We start from the raw sequence: 22829 nt of genomic DNA, 5'->3' as shown, positions 1-22829 counted from the left end.
AAGTGTTACATTTAAATGCACGAAGTATAAAAAATAAAGTGGATAAGCTTGAGGCTCAGTTAGACATTGGCAAGTATTATGTTGTGGGAATTACAGAGACATGGCTACAAGGCTGGGAACTGAATATTCAGGGGTACACAATGAATAGAAAAGACAGACAGGTGGGCAGAGGGGGTGGGGTCGCTCTGTTGGTAAGGAATGATATTCACTCCCTTGCAAGGGGTGACATAGAATTAGGAGATGTAGATTCAGTATGGATAGAAATGAGGAATTGCAAGGGTAAAAAGACCCTAATGGGAGTTATCTACAGGCCCCGAAACAGTAGCCTCGACATAGGGTGCAAGTTGAATCAAGAGCTAAAATTGGCATGTCGCAAATGTAATGCTACGGTGGTTATGGGAGATTTCAACATGCAGGTAGACTGGGAAATCAGGTTGGTACTGGACTCCAGGAAAGGGTTTGTGGAGTGCCTCTGAGATGGATTCTTAGAACAGCTTGTACTGGAGCCTACCAGGGAGAAGGCAATTCTAGATTTAGTGTTGTGTAATGAACCTGATCTGATAAGGGAACTCAAGGTAAAAGAGCCATTAGGAAGTAGTGATCACAATATGATAAGTTTTACTCTACAAATTGAGAGGGAGCAGGAAAATTGGAAGTGTCAGTATTACAGTATAGCAAAGGGGATTACATACTCATGATTCTGTAATCCCCTTCCAGATTTGACTGGAAGGGGGCCCTAGCAGGGAAGACGGTGGAACAGCAATGGCAGGTTATTCTGGGAATAATGCAAAAGTTGCAGAATCAATTTATCCCAAAGAGGAGGAAAGATTCTAAGGGGAGTAAGAGGCACTCGTGGCTGACAAGGGAAGTCAAGGACAGCATAAAAATAAAAGAGAAGAAGTATAACATAGCAAAGAAGAGTGGGAAGCCAGAGGATTGGGAGTCTTTTAAAGAGCAACAGAAGATAACTAAAAGGGCAATAGGGGGAGAAAAGATGAGGTACGAGGGTAAGCTAGCCAATAATATAAAAGCTTTTTTAGGTATGTGAAGAGTAGAAAAATAGTAAAAGCAAATGTGGGTCCCTTGAGGACAGAAGCAGGGAAATCTATTTTGGGGAACAAGGAAATGGCAGACGAGTTGAACCGATACTTTGGATCTGTCTTCACTAAGGAAGATACAAACAATCTCCCAGATGTTCTAGTGGCCAGAGATCCTAGGGTGACGGAGGAACTGAAGGAAATTCACATTAGGCAGGAAATGGTGTTGGGTAGACTGATGGGACTGAAGGCTGATAAATCCCCAGGGCCTGATGTTCTGCATCCCAGGGTACTTAAGGAGGTGGCTCTAGAAATCGTGGACGCATTGGTGATCATTTTCCAATGTTCTATAGATTCAGGATCAGTTCCTGTGGATTGGAGGGCAGCTAATGTTATCCCACTTTTTAAGAAAGTAGGGAGAGAGAAAACGCGAAATTATAGACCAGTTAGTCTGACATCAGTGGTGGGGAAGATGCTGGAGTCAATTATAAAAGACGAAATTGCGGAGCATTTGGATAGCAGTAACAGGATCGTTCCGAGTCAGCATGGATTTACAAAGGAGAAATCATGCTTGACTAATCATCTGGAATTTTTTGAGGATGTAACTAGGAAAATGGACAGGGGAGAGCCGGTGGATGTAGTGTACCTTGACTTTCAGAAAGCCTTCGACAAGGTTCCACATAGGAGATTAGTGGGCAAAATTAAAGCACATGGTATTGGGGGTAGGGTTATCGACATCGATAGAAAATTGGTTGGCAGACAGAAAGCAAAGAGCGGGGATAAATGGGTCCCTTTCAGAAAGGCAGGCAGTGACTAGTGGGGTACCGCAAGGCTTGGTGCTGGGACCGCAGCTATTTACAATATACATTAATGACTTAGATGAAGGGATTAAAAGTACCATTAGCAAATTTGCTGATGATACAAAGCTAAGTGGCAGTGTGAACTGTGAGGAAGATGCTATGAGGTTGCAGAGTGACTTGGACAGGTTGTGTGAGTGGGCAGATGCATGGCAGATGCAGTTTAGTGTGGATAAGTGTGAGGTTATCCACTTTGGTGGTAAGAATAGGAAGGCAGATTATTATCTGAATGGTGTCGTTAGGAAAAGGAGACGTACAAAGAGATCTGGGTGTCCTCGTGCATCAGTCACTGAAAGGAAGCATGCAGGTACAGCAGGCAGTGAAGAAAGCCAATGGAATGTTGGTAACAAGAGGAGTTGAGTATAGGAGCAAAGAGGTCCTTTCTGCAGTTGTACAGGGCCCTAGTGAGATCGCACCTGGAGTACTGTGTGCAGTTTTGGTCTCCAAATTTGAGGAAGGATATTCTTGCTATTGAGGGCGTGCAGCGTAGGTTTACTAGGTTAATTCCCGGAACGGTGCGACTGTCATATATTGAAACAATGGAGCGACTAGGCTTGTATACACTGAATTTAGAAGGATGAGAGGGGATTAAGGGGTTGGACACGTTAGAGGTAGGAAACATGTTCCCAATATTGGGAGAGTCCAGAATCAGGGGTCACAGTTTAAGAATAAGGGGTAGGCCATTTAGAACGGAGATGAGGAAAAACGTTTTCAGTCAGAGAGTTGTAAATCTGTGGAATTCTCTGCCTCAGAAGGCATTGGAGGCCAATTCTCTGAATGCATTCAAGAGAGAGCTAGATAGAGCTCTTAAGGATAGCGGAGTCAGGGGGTATGGGGAGAAGGCAGGAACGGGGTACTGATAGTGAATGATCAGCCATGATCACATTGAATGGTGGTGGCTCGAAGGTCATTGAATGGTGGTGCTGGCTCGAAGGGCCGAATGGCCTCCTCCTGCACCTTTTGTCTATTGTCTATTAAGAATAAAACATTATAGTTTAAACATGTAAATGAAATAAGCCAGAGCAAAAGGAGGCTTCAGACTTTTGGTTATTGAGTATAGTTACTACTTGCGGGTTGAGCAGCATCTGTTGGGTGTAAGGAATTTTCGAGACACTGCATCAGGATTAAGAGGGAAAATAGCTTGTGCAAAGAGAAGAGGGGGAGGGGTGAGATATTGAGGGGTAGATGCCAGGTGGACTGAGGGTGGATAAAGAATGATGGGCAGAGGGAGAGATATGAGGAAAGGGGTGGGGTTGGGAGACAGAGGCAGGTGGATGACAGTTGGAAGCAGACCTGTACAAAAATGGGAAAGTGGTTGTCTCCTGTCAGGCAGTATCCTGTTGGTGAAAATTCAGTGTTAATTCCCAAAGCCTTACAAAGTGCCCAATTGAAATCTTGGCATTGACAACTGTTATTGATGTCGAATAATAATGTTGGTTTGAAACGATGTGCCGGAGAGTTGAGCAAAACGGAGAGAGAAAATCAATTCCTGTTATTTGTTGGTCTCTGAAGATTGTGCGAAAAACAGGAGTCTGCAGTATGTCCTTAAACTTCAATTTTACTTTCAACTTTCCTTGGGTTCAACTGCAGCAATTTTACAATGGAATGATAGTTAAATATATATCTGGCCATGTGCAAATTAATTGACCCAGGAAACTTGCATGTATCCTAAAGCTGGTGCTTGGTGTGACTTGATGGTTCAATTGCAGTGTAAGTATGGGAGACATATCTTGCATTGAGATCTCTTAAGTGTCATCATTATAAAGTCCAAGAAGTGCAACTTAATTCATATTATTGCCATCTATTTTGGTTTTATTGTAATATGACCATTTGCCTGGGTATTATCATTTATAGTTAAGCAGTAAAGTGCAGATTAATTTAGAATACAGAGAAATAAGGCTGGTTGGGCTACAAGATTTTTTCTGCGATACAAACTGAGAAGATAAGGGAGCAAAACCTAAGACTCTTTAGTGCCCAAAGGAATTTCAATCTTTCATGATGGGAGGTAAAACAAAAGTGTGAGTTATCTCAAATCACTCTTGCACATGAAACAGCAACTTTACATAAACAGCCTAAATAGTTTATGGTGAAATCAAGAAGGAGCTGATAAAAATGGCGCATAAAAGCAGAATATAAAATGCAGAATCATTTTGCTTTATATCTCTTCAAGTCAAAGTAAGTTGGTGTGCAGTCCGAGTTCATGTTAAATGGTATAAATAGCAAACAGATGCAAATGGAGTGAAGCATTCCTCTGAACCTAAATTTGGGTCTGTGTGTTGAAAGGATTGATGTTAAATCAAACTGACTGTGTACGCAATGGTGCGTAAAACTTCAAGTTGATTATATTCTAATACTTTACATTCTTGTGCCTTTTACTCCTTTTATTCATGCCATGCTTGCTTTTAATAAGATGTCTGCTGTTTTTGGTATCTTCAAGCAAAGCCATAAGCACTTCAACTTTTGCTAGCTGAAGTCTTTCTGCCTTAGGTTTATTTATGCCATGGTCATTAGCTCATGGTTGACTTGCAGATTCAAACAAGTCAGATGAAAGATACCAAATGAGTGTGGGCATTGAGATTATATTGTTTTGCCCACTGGCAGTTTTTACAAAAAAAATCAAGTAAGTGTGATCTTACATGCCACATGCAAGCTCTTCTCTTCCAGTACAAGCATGCCTCTTTAACCTGACAACCGCAGATCAGGAAAAGGAATGGGACTAGCAGAGGTAAGTGAGTCAATGTGAGATGTGATGTTTCAATAAAGAACAAAACTAGCCTGGAGCTAAAACACTTGTCTGTGAAATTGGACATCATGAGATGGCTGACAAGAGAGGGTTCAGTTGGAGTCCAAGGATAAAAGTTTAAAGCAGATTGATGAACAATAACTGGATTTTGCCATCAGACGAAATGAAGGTCAGTTGATCGTTAATGGAATTACACCATTCAGACATAACCTGCAGCATCATCAACAAAAAGATAGTGCAGGGCTACATATGACCTCTTGCTGAAAATTCAGAAAAATAGCTCTTTTTCATTATTTCAGATTCTCTAAAAGCATGAAATGTGTTCTTCAGTGGGATGCAGTGTGGAAACACTCACACAGTACAACTTTAATAATAATCATTTCACAACGTTTTCCACTAAGAAACCATGTAACCGTGTAAAACACAAAGTGTTGGATTAACTCCGTGGGTTAGGCAGCAACTGTGGAGGGAATGGTCAAACGACTTTAGGTCGGGACCCCTCTTTAGTCTGGAGACTGGACTCGAGTCTGAAGAAGGGACCGGATCTGAAACGTCGTCTGTCCATTCCTTCTACAAATGTTGCCCGACTGGCTAAGCTACTCCAGCACCTTGTGTTTTGCTCAAGATTCCAGCATCTGCAATTATGTGTGAAACCATGTAACTGGTTTGACTGTGTAATTTGAGGAAGGATATTCTTGCTATTGAGGGCGTGCAGCGTAGGTTCACTAGGTTAATTCCTAGAATGGCGGGACTGTCGTATGTTGAAAGGCTGGAGCAATTAGGCTTGTATACACTGGAATTTAGAAGGATGAGGGGGGATCTTATTGAGACATATAAGATAATTAGGGGATTGGACACATTAGAGGCAGGAAACATGTTCCCAATGTTGGGGGAGTCCAGAACAAGGGGCCACAGTTTAAGAATAAGGGGTAGGCCATATAGAACGGAGATGAGGAAGAACTTTTTCAGTCAGAGAGTGGTGAAGGTGTGGAATTCTCTGCCTCAGAAGGCAGTGGAGGCCAGTTCGTTGGATGCTTTCAAGAGAGAGCTGGATAGAGCTCTGAAGGATAGCGGAGTGAGGGGGTATGGGGAGAAGGCAGGAACGGGGTATTGATTGAGAGTGATCAGCCATGATCGCATTGAATGGCGGTGCTGGCTCGAAGGGCTGAATGGCCTACTCCTGCACCTATTGTCTATTGTCTATTGTCTATTGTAAGTTTTATTATTAGGTTGTAGAGCAAGTCATATATTTTCCTGAATGAATTAACCAACAAGTTTCAAAGTCTTTTAAGCCATAACATTGTTGATGTACCTTTGAGTTCTTTCATGCAGTAATGTGATGGGGCCATTTTGCCCTCATGCCCAAATGTGAATAAAGGATGGTAGTGAAGTATATATCCCACTCCTTCTATCCAGAGATGCTGCCTGTCCTGCTGAGTTACTCCAGCATAGTGTGCCTATCTTTGGTGTAAACCAGCATCCACAGTTCCTTCCTACACTATGTATCCTAGAGAACAGAAATCTAATTTTCTATTACCACAATAACTTGCCTTTGAAGTAGAAAAGTACGTTTAAACTTTAAAATACTTTGTGAAATGTTACCGTAAAATCAGAATAATGAAGACCAGTAGCAATAATTATGATGAGTGAAGGGATAGAGTTTTGAATGTGGATGGATATCTTGTAATTATGAGAGGGAAGAATGTGATAGTGGATGTTAGTGTCTTTACACAGAAACCATTGTGAAGTGAAAGCATTACTTTAAGTAGTGAAGCTTGTGAAAGTGCAATGACATACTATATTTTTTTGAGAAGTGCCATCTCTGCTTCTTACTGTTCTCTATGATATGAATATATAAAATTATGAGAGGCATAGACAGAGCAGAGAGTCAGAACCTTTTTGCCGAGGATGGAAATATCAAATACGAGAAGCATAGTTTTAAGGTGAGAAGGGAAAGTTTGATGGAGAAGTGTGGGGCGAGTTTGTTTATTCAGAGGGTATTGAGTGCCTGGAATAAGCGACCAGAGGTGGTGGTTGAGGCACATATGATAGTGGCATTTAAGAGACATTTAGATATGCAGGGAATGAAGGGATATGGATAACGTGCAGGCAGATAAGAGTTGATCTTGGCATCATGTTTGGCACAGATATTATAGGCCAAAGGGTCTGTTCTTGATTTATTCACAAAATGCTGGAGTAACTCAGCAGGTCAGGCAGCATCTCGGGAGAGAAGGAATGGGTGACGTTTCGGGTCGAGACCCTTCTTCAGACTTGAGCTGTATTGTTTTATGTTCTATGATATATACTAACATGGTTGTGCATGAATTAAGACTCCATTCTAATGCCAAGTTATTTCCATCCACATGACAAAAATAACATTGGCTTCCAGATTGGTGAAAGGAAGATCCAGAAGTGTGAGACGTCCATTTTGTATGTCTCTGAAGTATTCATGAGGTGAGTTAGTAGGGCTTCCTTTCTATCTGCCTATGCACAGTCAAATATAAAGCTAGGATGTAACTTGGACCTCAGACAATTTAGACTGATTGAAAGATGCTTTAAGTAATTTAAAAGAAACTAAATCACTTGAGGCATTACTTAAGTAATTCAGCAAAACCATTTATTTATTGCTTCCTTCACTGCTGGGCAATGTTCTTGAGCTGCTAGCGTTCAGACCAAAGTCTGTAGTCTCTTTATTGCTCTGGTTTATTTTCACCCACATGCTTAGACCGTAATGTTGTATCCTTATTGTTTTGATGTGGTTATGCCTTATTCTTAATTGTTAACTGTATGTTTGTGTTGTCATTTGTGAGCGGAGCATCAAGGCACATTCCTTGTATATGCATACTTGGCCAATAAACTTATTCATTCATTCATTCATTCATTCATTCATTCATTCGTTCATTCATTCATTTAGAGTGTTTTTAAAAATAACAGCATTGCTACACAGAGGTTTCCTGAGGGAACATCAGCCACTTGCGTAATTTCAACACTGGAACCATACCAGAGGTGAGCAAAAAAAACATTTACGTGAAAATTAAATGGCGGAGTAGACTTGATGGGATGAATGGTCTATTTCTGCTGCTAGAATTTATGAACATAAAAATGTGTAACTAACTCCCTTTGCTTATGAACGGCCTAACTTTCTGGCATAACAACAACTTCAATAACCATATCCTGGAAAATGAAGGCAGCAATGCAAAAGGTGCCGGAAACAACTCTTGCACAAAACTGGAGAATTAAGAGCTGTTCAACAACTGACTCTCTACTTTCTCTCTCATGAAAATGAATGCAGAAGGAATTCAAGAAGTATGTGGAAGCTCGGGAGAATCATTGAATAGTGAAAATCACATTAAGCTGATTAAGATGAACTCTGTCCCATTTACTGCCTCAGGAGGTCAAATTCCTCGTAGACCACCAGGTGGCGTCGACGATGGCTGCCTCGCCAACAGTCTGTCTCATCTATTTCCTTCTTTGTTGTTTTTAGTCTGTTGTTAAATGTATGTTTTAGTGTATCTATAGCTTTGTGTTATGTGGGGGGGGGGGGAATTTTTTTTCTCTTTCTTCGACGGAGATGTGACTTTTTCCTTATCGTATCGCCATCCGCACGGCGGCCTAACATCATGGAGCTGGCGGTCCCTTTGCCAGGGATCGACCTCGGGAGCTCCAACTGCGGGAACCTGCGGACTTAACATCGTGAAGCTCATGGTCCCTTGGTTAGGGACGGCTTCGGGAGCTCCAACTGCAGGAGTTTCGCTGGAGCTTCGATCACCCAGACGTGGGAGCTATCATCTCCGGCTGCGGGAACTTCAATCGCCCCGATTGCGGACGGTTCAACTCCCCCGACTGCGGGAGAAAAGTAGGAAAGAAGATAAGACTTTATTGCCTTCCATCACAGTGAGGAATGTGGAGGAGCTTCTGTGAAGGATGTTTATGTAAATTGTTTATGTGGTTGCATGTTTTGTTGCTTTTTTGGTATGACTGTATAGCAAATCAAATTGCTCGTATGATGTACATACTTGTTTTGTTTTCATACTTGACGAATAAAATCAATTACAATTGCAATGGAGACCACTGATGCGTTTAAAACACTACCATCCTCACCATCTTTTTCCAGCATCCAGAGTTCAAATGCATGAGTTCTTTACAAAACTGTTTTTGCTGCTCATTCATGTGGACATGACATAATCAGACAACAGTTACGGGCCAACAAGGCAACATGAAATTGATCTCATGAGCATCAATTAGATCAGACTTTGTTCATAAATGCAGATGCTTAGCTTACCGATGACCTACTTCATGCATTTCAGAGGACATAACATTCTTTCCTATTGAATGAAAAACTCCTTCCAAATTATAAATGAGGAAAAGATGTGGGTAATTATGAATAACGTGTTTTCTTTTGTACTTCCATTTATTTTGCTTCTGAATAACTATTTCCACGGATGGGATTCAGTTTTTAATTGAGTCCATCAAGTACAATGTTGACAATGTAATGAAGGTGTCCTCTGGAAAACAAGTTAGAATTGGCATCAGATCACAAAATCAGGTTGCTGTTAATCTGGCTTGGTTAGTCGACCTTAAAGAAATGTTGGCTGCTGGAAGGTATCTGAGCAACTGCACATCGCCGGTTGGGGATACGGAGTATTGTAGCACATTGTTAGTGCAAAGGCTACAGCCACACTGCACATTACCTACAGTTCAGCTACTATTGATCTAAGAAACTAGTACATTCCCACCTGATTATTATCTGCAAGACCAAGTGATCATTTTGCTGAACACCTTTGCTTCAGTCTGCCTTGGCCTACAAGATCTCCCGGTTGCCAAACACTTTAACTCCCCTTCCCATTCCTATACTGACCTTTCTGTCCTGGGCCTCCCCCACTGTCGGAGGGAAGCCAAATGCAAATTGGAGAAACAGCACCTCATATTTCGCTAGGGCAGCTTTACAACCCAGCGGTATGAATATTGATTTATCTAACTTCCCTTGCATCCCCTCTCTCTCCATCCTCTCCCCACCCTAGTCATCGTACTAGTTTCACTGTCATCCCGCTGAGTTTCACTGTTTGTATCACTCGTTATCACCTTTCCCACAGCCAACAACGGACCATAGTGGGCTCTGCCTTTCATTGATCATCGTTGCTGGCTCTGATTTGTTCTTTTGTATATCTTTCATCCATTTTTCTTATGTAACTTTTCATATCTCTCGTTTCCCTCTCCCCAGTCTGAAGAAGAGCCTCGACCCGAAACATCACCTTTCCTTTTCTCCAGAGATGCTGCCTGACCCGCTGAGTAACTCCAGCTTTTTATGTCTATCTCTGGTTATTACTTCATTTTGATTAACATACTTAACCTGAGAACAGGCGGGGTTCCAATCTATTGTTCTCCTTCAGAACTATACTGGAGCACTAACATTATTACGTCCCAATTCTTTCAAACCAGTGATTAAGCTCATGTTCTCCACAAACTAGTACAAACGTATAACACACATGAATATTGGGTATAGAGGGTACTGTCATGATTCTTCTGCTTTAAGCTGCACCATACTAGCTCTTGATAGACAAGGCCATTCTCTCTAACAAGTGATAACCAGATCATTTGCATGCTACCCACTTTTCATGCCATATCCCTAAAACTAACAACTGAAGTTTATAAGGATGATAATTGATTAAACCATTAGTATTCTATAGGAACATTTGTGAGTTTTGAAAGGAGGTGCTCTTCAATATAATTCCATCAAACTACCTCAAATTCTAATAATAAATTATTAATGATTTCCTCAGATGATGATGAAGGAACACAGCACCTCACAGCACCAGAGACCCGGGTTCGATCCTGACCTCGAGTACCGTCTGTCTCGACTGTGTATGGGGTTTGTACATTCTCCCTGTGACCGTGTGGATTTCCTCCGAGTGCTCCAGTTTCCTCCCACATCTTAAAGACTTGCCCGTGCAGGTTTATACTTTAATTGGCCCTTTGTAAAGATTGCCCCCCAGGTGTGAAGGGAGTGTATGAGAAAGTGGACTAACATCGAACTAGTGTGTGAACGGGTGATTGATGGTCAGCACGGACTCAATGGGCTGAAGGGCCTGTTTCCACGCTGTATCCCTAAACTAATCTAAACTAAACTAAACTAAACTAAACTAAACTAAACGAAGGAAGATAAATCAATTGTCATGGCTTGCATGTGCTCATCTCATGGTCCAGATCTCATGTATCAATGATGGATGGAGAAAATGACAAAGATTCTTTATCCTTCGGTGTGACAAATCTTCTTTTGTAGAGGGCATGGCTCAGTCTTTTTCAATCCTTCACTGTGAAATCACTCCTAGGGAGTAGATACTAACTATCAGTGCAGAAAATTATTTTTAATGAGTTTTATTGCAATGATAACTCCTCAGGGGAATAATTAATTGAAGAACGGTCTAAAGGTTCCTGAATCAGCTTTTGGGAGAGGATGAAACAACAGCAAATCTTGCAACAAGGTGGGAGTGTGCAATTATTCAACGTGTTTCTCATCTCATCGACCTTCTCGGTCCAACCTTGCTGTGGCTAATTGTCCCTTAAGTTAATAGCATTTCTGACATTTATTAATTTTTTCCTCCCAAATCAAATATTATTATTGTTTAAAGCAGGTGAGTGATTCACTGTACATAGCTCACAGTCTAATTTATTGTCCTGAAATCATTTTTGCAGGTGTTATAAAACAATACTAATACAGTAATGGCAATGAACTTCAAGATGACCAAAGTGAAATGTTCAATATTATGAAGATTGTTGGTACTTGGTAAAACACGACGCAAAATGCTGGAGTAACTCAATGGGTCAGGCAGCATCTCTGAGGACATGGATAGGTAATGTTTCGGGTCTGGATTAGTTTAGTTTAGACATACAGAGAGGAGGCAGGCCCTTCAGCCCACAGAGTCGGTGTTGGCCACCGATCCCCATACACTAGCACTATCCTACACACTAGGGACAATTTACAATTTTCACCCAACCCAATTAACCTACAAACCTGTACATCTTTGGAGTGTGGGAGGAAACCGGAGCAGCCTGAGAAAACCCACACGGGTCACAGGGAGAATGTATAAACTCCGTACAGACAGCACCCGTAGTCAGGATCGAACCCAGGTCTCTGGCGCTATAAGGCAATAACTCAACCGCTGTGCCACTGGGCTGCCCTCTTCAGACTGATTGTGTGCAGGAGGGGGACAAAACTGGAAGAGAAGAGAAAGGGTTGCAGGTCCACTCTGCTTGGCAAGATTAGCTGGGACCTAAACTGATCACCAGCCAGTGTAGCAGAGCTTATGAAGTTGATTCAGGCAAACTATTCAGTGTGACTATTCGGGTAAAGGCAAAAATAGAGCAAGATGAGAGGAAGAAGGAAAGACCATTTAGTCAAAGTGTGAAAGAGTTGTGACAATATAAAATGATGTAAAGGGACAATTTTGGCTGCTTGGCTGTTTGGTTCGATTTATGCTTATAACTGGGCAGTTGAGATTGATTGATAAATACATATTTTTGTACTTCCATCATCGTTCCTATTCTCTGAATCTAACTGCTTTGCCATTAGCAGCGTTGTTTTCAGCTGTTAAAGTATTGTTATTAGTGTTGGTTTATTATTGTTAAGTATACCGAGATACACTTACGTGAGTACTATAGGTAATTCAAACGTGAAAACAAATGGTGCAAAAGAGAGTCAAGTCAAGTCGTCTACTTTATTTGCCACATACATATACAAGATGTGCAGTGAAATGAAAGTGGCAATGCCTGGGGATTGTGCTAAAACTACAAACAGAATATATATATTTTTTAAAGACACAACACAAAAAATCAATTAATATAAGAGTTAACATTCCTGATGGCCTGTGGGAAGAAACTCCATCTCATCCTCTCTGTTTTCACAGCGTGACAGCGGAGGCGTTTGCCTGACCGTAGCAGCTGGAACAGTCCGTTGCTGGGGTGGTAGGGGTCCCTCATAATGTTGCTGGCTCTGGATCTGCACCTCCTGATGTATAGGCCCTGCAGGGGGGCGAGTGTAGTTCCCATAGTGCGTTCAGCCGAAAGCACTACTCTCCGTAGAGCCTTCCTGTCCTGGGCAGAGCTGTTCCCAAACCAGGTTGAGATGTCGCTGGACAAGGTGCTTTCTACAGCCACAGAGGAGAAGCACTGAAGGATCCTCAGACAGACTCTGAATTTCCTCAGCTGTCTGAGGTGGTAAAGGCGCTGCCTTGCCTTACTCACCAGTGCGGCAATGTGTGTTGTCCATGTCAGATCCGCTGTGATGTGGACTCCCAGGTATTTAAAGCTGCTCACCCTATCCACAGTAATCCCATTTATCTCCAGTGACGTGTACGTCCTCGGATGTTGAGCCCTTCTAAAGTCCACAATCAGCTGCTTAGTTTTTGTGACATTCAAGAGGAGGCTGCTGTCCTGACACCAGAGTGCCAGATCAGCCACCTCCTCCCGGTAGGCCTTCTCATCGTTGTTGGAGATCCGGCCCACCACCACAGTGTCATCAGCAAACTTGATGATGGAGTTGGAGCTGAACCTGGCCACACAGTCATATGTGTACAAGGAGAACAGTAGGGGGCTAAGGACGCAACCCTGGGGGGATCCTGTGTTCAGGGTGAGGGGGTTAGATGTATGTCTCCCCATCCTGGCGGTGAGAAAGTCCAGGACCCAGGCACACAGGGGAGTGTTAAGCCCCAGTTTCAGCAGCTTCTCAGCAACTCTGGCGGGGACTATTGTATTGAAAGCTGAACTAAAATCAATGAACAGCATCCTCACATAGCCCCGCTTCTGGCTGTCAAGATGAGAGAGAGCGGTGTGCAGAACCTGGGAGACCGCATCATCCGTGGATCTGTTTGTATGCAAACTGCAGCGGGTCCATATTGCGAGGGAGGAAGGCACAGATGTGGATCTTGATCAGCCTCTCGAAGCATTTCATGACCATCGAGGTGAGGGCCACCGGTTGGTAGTCATTCAAACAAGCTGGAGAGGCATTCTTTGGCACTGGTACAATGATGGATCTTTTGCAGCATGCAGGGACCACGGACTTGGCCAAGGAGAGGTTAAATATTGTGGTGAGCACTGGAGCAAGCTGAGTAGCACAAGACTTTAGTACTTGCATAGATATACCACCTGGGCCTACAGCTTCCTCGTGTTAACATGCGTCAGAGCCCTCCTCACATCGTGCTCGGACACCGAGAATGTGTGCACATCCCCCGCGGTGGATTCCCAGCGGTGGATCCCCCTCCAGCCTCGCTAGCCAGCACACTGGCGGTGTTGTTTTTAGACGGCGAGCTGGGGGTAATGTTGCCCGTCTCGAATCGAAGGAGTTCAAGTCATCAGCTAGGGAGGTGCCGGCACTTCCAGTTGAGGGGGGGCTGCACCGGTAGTTAGTTATAGTCCGTAACCCCTGCCAAAGGCGCCTGGTGTCCTGCTACTCCATCTGTGACTCTATCCTGTCCCTGTACCTCCTTTTTGCATCCTTCACCACCATTCGCAGTCGGTGGGACTCTACCTTGTAGTCGTCCATATTGCCGGATGCCAGGCCGGCGTTGTAAGCAGCGGTGCGAGCATTCAAGGCAACGTGAATAGACCTGTCCACCCAGGGTTTTTGTTTAGGAAAGATACTGACCCTTACTGTGGGGACTATGTTATCGGCTATTGTTGCAATGAAGTCTGTAACCGCTTCCGCGAACTCACTGACGTCTCTGGAACTTGCTTGGAACATATTCCAGTCGACATCGCTCAGTGCATCTTGCAGCATGGCCTCTGAATGGTCAGACCACCTCTTTACATCCCTCGTCACTGCCGTTTCCCGTACTATCCGTTGTTTGTACTCCGGCAGCAGGAAAATGGCAGCGAGGTGAGATTTTCCAAAAGGAGGGAGAGAAACGGCCTTATAGCCTTTCCTGAACGGCGTGTAGCAGTGGTCCAAAGTTCTTTCCCCCCTGGTGACACACGTGATGTGTTGGCAGAAGTTAGGCATGACCTTTTTTGAGATTTGCCCTATTAAAATCTCCAGCCACCAGCACAGCCGCATCAGGGTTCTTGTTTTGGTGTTGACACAACACATCGTGTAGGGCCGATAGTGCCATGTTGGTGCCCGCATGCGGTGGAATATAGACGGCTGTGATGATCACCGAGCTGAACTCCCGGCGAAGGTAAAATGGATGGCATGAGATAGTCAGATGCTCCAGGTCTGGCGAGCAGGAACGAGAAATAGTCTTAATATTCCTAGGGTTACACCAGTTATTGTTGGTCATGAAGCAAACTCCTCCACCCTTGGATTTCCCGGATTCTTCCGTTCTGTCCGCACGGAAAACAGTGAAGGACTCGGTTGGGCAGGTCACCTAATCCGGCACCAGCGGGGTCAGCCATGTCTCGTTCAGACAGAAGATGTTGCAGTCTCTTATGGCCCGCTGGAATCCGATCATCGCCCTGAGGTCATCCAGCTTGTTCTCCAGGGACTGGATGTTCGCCAGAAGGATGCTGGGCAGAGGTGGACGGAAGGCTTGGGCTCTCAGCTTATTCCCAATCCACCCCCGCTTTCCTCGATGTTTTCTCCGACTTTTTCTCGGTGCCGAGCTCCCATTGTTGTTGCCGCGGCGCGCTCCTTTGATCTCTGTCGGCCACGTTGGATTGGTGAGTACAGTGTCTAATAAGTCTTCGGTTACGCTAAAGTTTAGTTTTACGAGAGTTTTCCGGTCGCACGTTATTAGTGCTAGTGTGTTAGTACTTAAAAATAATTTAAAATGAACATACAAGTTTAAAAAAACGCAGTTTCGGCGGAGTTACCATGATGGCGACTGGACTCAGCCGCGCCATCTTGTGAAGAATATGTTACAGCTACAGAGAAAATGCAGATTTTAAAAGTGCAAGGGCCGCAACAGGAGATTCGGAGATTAGGAACAGTTTAATTTAGTTTAGTTTAGTTTATTTTAGAGATACAGGTCCTTTGGCCCACTGAGTCTGCACTGACCAGTGATCTCTGCACATTAACATTTCTCGACACACACTCGGGACAATTTACACTTATACCCAGCCAATTCACCTGTAGATCTTTGGAGTGTGGGAGGAAACCGGAGATCTTGGAAAAAACCCACGCGGTCATGGGGAGAACGCACAAACTCCGTACAGACAGCATCCGTTGTCGGGATCGAACCCGGGTCTCTGGCACTGCAAGCGCTGTGAGGCAGCAACTCTACCGCTGCGCCACCGTGCAGCCCCTACGTCTTTAATTTATGAGAGGACTGTGTTGGGCCTTGTTTATTTTTATATTCCAAAGATGGAATGGCAATGGAAATTAGAGTCATAGAGTCATACAACATAAAAACCGGTTCTTCAGCCCAATTTGCCCACACTGACAAAGATTCCCCATCTACACTCATCCCGCTTGCCCATGTGCACCCCATTTCCCTCTAAACCTTTCCTCACCATTTACCTGTCCAAATATCTTTTACTGTAAATGTTGTTATTGTACCTGTCCCAACTTTCTCCTCTGGCAGGTTGTTCCACATGCCCACCACCCTCTGTGTGAAAAAGTTGCCCCTCAGGTTCCTATTTAATCTTTCCCCTCTCACCTTAAACCCATGTCCTCTGGTTCTTGATTCCCCTACTCTGGGTAAAAGACTCCGTGCTTTCACATTATCTATTCCCCCCATGATTGTTCCTGCTAATGTTGCTGGGTGTAATGTGCTTTTCCTATGCAGTAAAAAATAGTGGAAAATTAACTATGAATTTGGTGTCAAATCAATTACAGAAACTGACCAAAGATATAATATAAGACTTATATTACTTTATATTCGTCAGTAGTTTTATTGAGATAGATTGCAAAATCCCTGTGCACTATGCTAGATCTTTACAAAACAATTTAACATCACCCGAGGCTTGAAATTTCATATGGATTCCATCAATCTTCTATAATAACTTGGGCAGTAGACAAGAAGATATAGCCATTTTCATCATTTCCTTCATAAAGTTATTGCCAAAGTTAGTGGAAAACCAACAAAATCTGTATCTTAATGTGAGAAATATCAGTTTGTCACACAAGTTCAGTCAGCAAAGATATATATATGCAGTGTGAGAAACATCAGTGAATTCATTTATATGGTGTGAGTGCAATTATGTACTTCCTTATTCAAAGAGATGTTTGATTAATGCCTTTTTAAAAGACTCAATTCAAATGCAACTTCCAAATTACTGTAGCACTTCTTTGCCAGAAGGAAAAACACACATTGTGGATGTCCTTAAGTTCCTCTCTGATGGTACGTGGCACTTCGCCGATGGACTTGGTATCAATGAGATATACCTGTAGCAGTAGACAATGTAATTCCAATTGCCACTGCTGTATCACCTTTAGCGCCCTTTAGCTGACTAATGATCCATCCTTCCCCATTTCACAGGAAGGACACGTTACTGCCCCACACTTCCCAAAGCTTACAATAAACCTCTTTTGAAATTTAAAAAAAGACTAGATGATCGAGTCAAAAGAAGCAGCTGATTCAATGGATCTCGGCCTTGCCAACTACTATGGCAACCATCAATTTAAATTCAATTAATGAAGGAGATTAACCCATCTACAGATGAATTCTAAGTCTACCTTCACAGAAGCACACACTGTGAGATGTCAGTTATTGAAATGCCAAACTTCCAGTGAAATATATAATACAGTACAAAATGCAATAAGAATTAACATGAGTGAATGGGGTTTGAATAGTGTCTTTTTCTGACGTCAGGATGTCTCAAAGTGCTTTCTATTAAATGAACCATAGAATGACTGTGTATGTAGGAAACGCAAACAGCAGGGTCTCTTGAACAATCATGTGATAATCATTAAATAACCTTGTGTTTACATGCTGGACAAGATTTAAATATTGGCGAGAAAATGTTTCTTCAGTTTTCTACAACATAATGCCATAGGTTATTTTTACATCCATTGGAGGAGACAGACAGTTTATCCCAGTGGAATTGAAACTTCGTATGAGCTGCACTAGTTCAACCTCACTTTGATGTCTCTTCACAAAAAGGCAGCTTTAAGAGCACCGCATTGCACAAGAATGTTAGTTTAGGATGTTCACTGCATGAGCAGGACATTAACCTAGTTTACAATGAAACATAGAAACATAGAAAATAGGTGCAGGAGTAGGCCATTTGGCCCTTCGAGCCTGCACCGCCATTCAATATAATCATGGCTGATCATCCAACTCAGCTTCACGTGTGGCGGCGCCTAACGGCTGCGGCTCGCAGGCAGTCTGTTTGTCCTTTGTCCTTTTTTGTTTGTGTGTTGGTGTTGGGGTGCTTTGTTTTGGTTGTGTATGTGTGGGGGGGGGGGCGTGTATGTGTGAGGGGGGGTGTATGTGGGGGGGGGAATCTTTCTTTTTTTAGGTCTCTTCCTCGGGGCCTTCCATCGCCCGGTGCGGCTCGGCCATGGGACTGAACAGTGCCCGGTGCAGCTCGGCCGCAGGGCCTTCCATCGCCCGGTGCGGCGCGGCAACGGGAACGAACAGCGCCCGGTGCGGCCGCGGGGCCTTCTATCGCCCGGTGCGGCTCGGCCGCGGGACTGAACAGTGGCCGGTGCGGCGCGGCCGCGGGGCCTTCTATCGCCCGGTGCGGCTCGGCCGTGGGGCCTTCTATCGCCCGGTGCGGCTTGGCCGCGGGGCCTTCCATCGCCCGGTACGGCTCGGCCGCGGGGCCTTCTATCGCCCGGTGCGGCTCGGCCGCGGGGCCTTCTATCGCCCGGTGCGGCTCGGCCGCGGGGTCTTCTATCGCCCGGTGCGGCGCGGCCGCGGGACTGAACAGCGCCCGGCGCGGCTCGGCCGTGGGACTTTCCATCGCCCGGTGCGGCTCGGCCGCGTGGACTTTCCATCTCCTTGCGGGGGCTGTGCGGGTCGGTCGCCTCGGTAGGGGTCGAGTTGTCTGTACGTGGGAGGGGCATGGGGGAAGAGAGAGGGGAAGTTTTTGGCCTCCATCACAGTGAGGGGGTGTTTGGAGTCACTGTGATGGATGTTTGTGTTGGGGTTGTGTCTTGTGTTTTTGTACTGCTGGCTAAGTAATCTCGTTCTGAACGAATGACAAATAAAGCTATTTTGGATTTGGATTTTTGGATTTTGGATCCTGTCCTTCTCTCCATACCCCCTGATCCCTTTAGCCACAAGGGGCCACATCTAACTCCCTCTTAAATATAGCCAATGAACTGGCCTCAACTACCTTCTGTGGCAGAGAATTCCACAGATTCACCACTCTTTGTGTGAAAAAAACTTTCTCATCTGGTCCTAAAAGACTTCCCCTTATCCTTAAACTGTGACCCCTTGTTCTGGACTTCCCCAACATCGGGAACAATCTTCCTGCATCTAGCCTGTCCAACCCCTTAAGAATTTTGTACGTTTCTATAAGATCCCCCCTCAATCTTCTAAATTCCAGCGAGTACAAGCCGAGTCTATCCAGTCTTTCTTCATATGAAAGTCCTGCCATCCCAGGAATCAATCTGGTGAACCTTCTCTGTACTCCCTCTATGGCAAGAATGTCTTTCCTCATGAAGAGAACTACCCAGTGAACTACAGATGACAGACAAACTAACTCACCTTCCACAGTAACAATAAGAAAATAACAAATGCCAAGATTGTGTTAGTTTGAAAGAATAGTATTTCACTACAATAATGCGCCATTTTATGTTAGTTTTGAGGACTTGGATAGTAACAATTTAGGGCGGCACACTGGTGCAGCGGTGGCATTGTGGCCTTACAGTGCCAGAGACCTGGGTTCAATCCTGAATACAGTGATGTCTATATGGAGTTTTACATTCTTCCCATGACTAGATGGGTTTCCTTCAAATCCTATAAATCTTTATTTCAATTTCTCCATTTAGGTTTATCCATCTACAAAGCTGGGTGGTAGTGTGAACTGTGAGGAAGATGTTATGAGGTTGCAGGGTGACTTGGACAGGTTGTGTGAGTGGGCGGATGCATGGCAGATGCAGTTTAATGTGGATAAGTGTGAGGTTATCCACTTTGGTGGTAAGAATAGGAAGGCAGAGTATTATCTGAATGGTGTCAAGTTAGGAAAAGGGAACGTACAACGAGATCTGGGTGTCCTAGTGCATCAGTCACTGAAAGGAAGCATGCAGGTACAGCAGGCCGTGAAGAAAGCCAATGGAATGTTGGCCTTCATAACAAGAGGAGTTGAGTATAGGAGCAAAGAGATCCTTCTGCAGTTGTACAGGGCCCTAGTGAGACCGCACCTGGAGTACTGTGTGCAGATTTGGTCTCCAAATTTGAGGAAGGTATATTCTTGCTATTGAGGGCGTGCAGCGTAGGTTTACTAGGTTAATTCCCGGAATGGTGGAAGACTGGAGCGACTATCATATATCATATCATATCATATATATACAGCCGGAAACAGGCCTTTTCGGCCCACCAAGTCCGTGCCGCCCAGCGATCCCCGTACATTAACACTATCCTACACACACTAGGGACAATTTTTACATTTACCCAGCCAATTAACCTAGGCTTGTATACACTGGAATTTAGAAGGATGAGAGGAGATCTTATCGAAACGTATAAGATTATTAAGGGGTTGGACACTTTAGAGGCAGGAAACATGTTCCCAATGTTGGGGGAGTCCAGAACAAGGGGCCACAGTTTAAGGATAAGGGGTAGGCCATTTAGAACTGAGATGAGGAAAAACTTTTTCAGTCAGAGAGTTGTGAATCTGTGGAATTCTCTGCCTCAGAAGGCAGTGGAGGCCAATTATCTGAATGCATTTAAGAGAGAGCTAGATAGAGCTCTTAAGGATAGCGGAGTCAGTGGGTATGGGGAGAAGGCAGGAACGGGGTACTGATTGAGAATGCTCAGCCATGATCACATTGAATGGTGGTGCTGGCTCAAAGGGCCGAATGGCCTCCTCCTGCACCTATTGTCTAATGTGGGACTTAGCTGCGCACGGCTCGGTCGCGGGGCCTTCCATCGCCCGGCTCGGCCGCGAGACGTCTCAGCGCCCAGTGCGACTCGGCCGCGGGGACTTCCATCCCCTTGCGGGGACTGTGCGGGTCGGTCGGGGACGAGCTGTCTGTCCGTGGGCGTGGGGAAGAGAGTGGAAGTTTTGTTGCCTCCATCACAGTGAGGGGGTGTTTGGAGTCACTGTGATGGATGTTTGTGTTGGGGTCATGTGTCTTGTGTTCTTTTTTTTGTGTGACTGCTATGTAGTTTCGTTCGGTACCTTGGTACCGAATGACAAATAAAGCTCTGTTGAACTGTTGAACTGTTGAAATGGTTCCAATCTAGTCAAAATCAAGTGCTCCAAGTGTAACTGCCTTTTTTTACTGCAGTTCTTAAAACAGTGGAGCATACCACTTTTATGCAATAACTCCAACTATTCTTGAGAACCTACAAGAAAGAGAAGTATTATAGACTGTTGAGAAAATTAGGAAGAGCAAAAATGATGTAGAATTGTTTTTGCCAACTAAATCTTGACCTGAAGCACCGCTTCACTGCCAAGCGGAGGCAAGTAGAGACATTGCCCATTCTCTGATCTCTCATCCCTCACTCTCTATAGAAATCAGTGCGTGTTGGGAGGGTCTGATGCAGTCAGTGTTGTGCCTCGGTCTATAACAATGATGTGAAATGCCTTCCAGTGCCTCGTTTTTCAACTTAGTCCTGGTTCCAGTGTTCCCATATGGAATTTATATCAGTTACAATCAATTCTTCAAATATGCTGGCTTCAATACATTTTACATTTTATTTCCTGAAGCACTGACTGCTCTGCTCCCATCAAAGTAAATCAGCGTCAACATTCTCTCGCTTTCCGAGGATGCTGGCAAATACCCCGCAGCTTTCTCTTCCAGCAGCGGGTCAGTGCTGCCAGTTCTGGAAAGACACGGAGGAAAGTTGAAGCGTTAACATACCCTTGATGTGTCATTGCCAATCTATCACTGGGTGGAACCGCATTCAAGACATCATAGTCTTTACCAGTTGCTCTAAGCTGCTGCTCTACTAACGCGAGGTAAATACTCCATTCAAACGCATTAAGAACTAGATTTCATTATTTGTAAACTTACACTTGTAAATTGGAACCAATGTGCAGAAAGCGGGCAGTAAAAGGTCCAATTTCACGTGAGTCATTCTGCGTTGGGTGTGTACTGCAATCTACTTTGGAAGGTAGTCAGATCTATAGTAGTGAGAGTATATCTATGGTAGTCAGAGCTATACCCAAACCAGGTTTGTAGTCCCGAGATATGAAATGGGAGTATCCTATGCAGTCTGTGAGGCTAATATATATCTATTTCAGGAACACACCCTTATTTGAAGGGACTGCCCACCTTCACAACAGGAGTAGTTTCCAGCCACTACTGACCCTTCTCCACGCATTCTCTCACGTCCAGGTTCACTATTGCTCTTGTGCCATCAGACAAACTTCACCCTCTTCCAATTATAGACACAATGTGTTGGAGTAGCTCAGCGGGTCAGGCGACATCTCAGGAGTAAAAGGGCGTTTCAGGTCGAGACCCTTCTTCAGTCTCATCCTTTTCCTTCTCCATCTTTTGTCACCAGAGATGCTGCCTGACCCGTTGAGTTACTCCAGCACTTTGTGCTTATCTTTGGTATAAACCAGTATCTTCAGTACTTTCTTTCCTCATTTTGCTTCACCGTCTATCAGATCAGCACGTTGCCTCTTACAGAGCAACTGGAAGTGCCAGTCATACCTCGATGATTTCATAGGATCTATTTCTTCTTGTTCATCTTTTCCGGCATAACGATTAATATTACCCATTAACAAAGTCAGGCACAATCAGCTTTCATGACTTCAGGTTTTAAAATGGCACCCAAGGATTTCAGCGTCTCAGCACCTAAAAACATTTGGCTCAAGATTCTTCTCGCAATTATTTTATTTTGATATTCAGTTTTAAATGGAACTTTAGATAGACATGTTAAGTATTTGTATGCTGGGAACCCCAGCGTAATGTCAAGGCTCTAATCATTAATTTCGGTGGAATTTAACACCTAATACAAAACAGATGGAAGGGAATCATTTCCTTTTATCCAGAATAGCACGTACAGAAGCTGACAGCAACACTTACATTTAATGTAATCGACTGCCAGACGGGAATCAAAAATGCTCCTTTCAATCTTCTCATTTGAAACAGAAAAGGCTGCATGAACTCGCCCAGTCCATCCGTATCTGTGAGTTAAT

Source organism: Rhinoraja longicauda, chromosome 15, assembly GCF_053455715.1.
Source record: "Rhinoraja longicauda isolate Sanriku21f chromosome 15, sRhiLon1.1, whole genome shotgun sequence".
Taxonomy (NCBI): Eukaryota; Metazoa; Chordata; class Chondrichthyes; order Rajiformes; family Arhynchobatidae; genus Rhinoraja; species Rhinoraja longicauda.
This window is presented reverse-complemented; position numbering follows the sequence as displayed.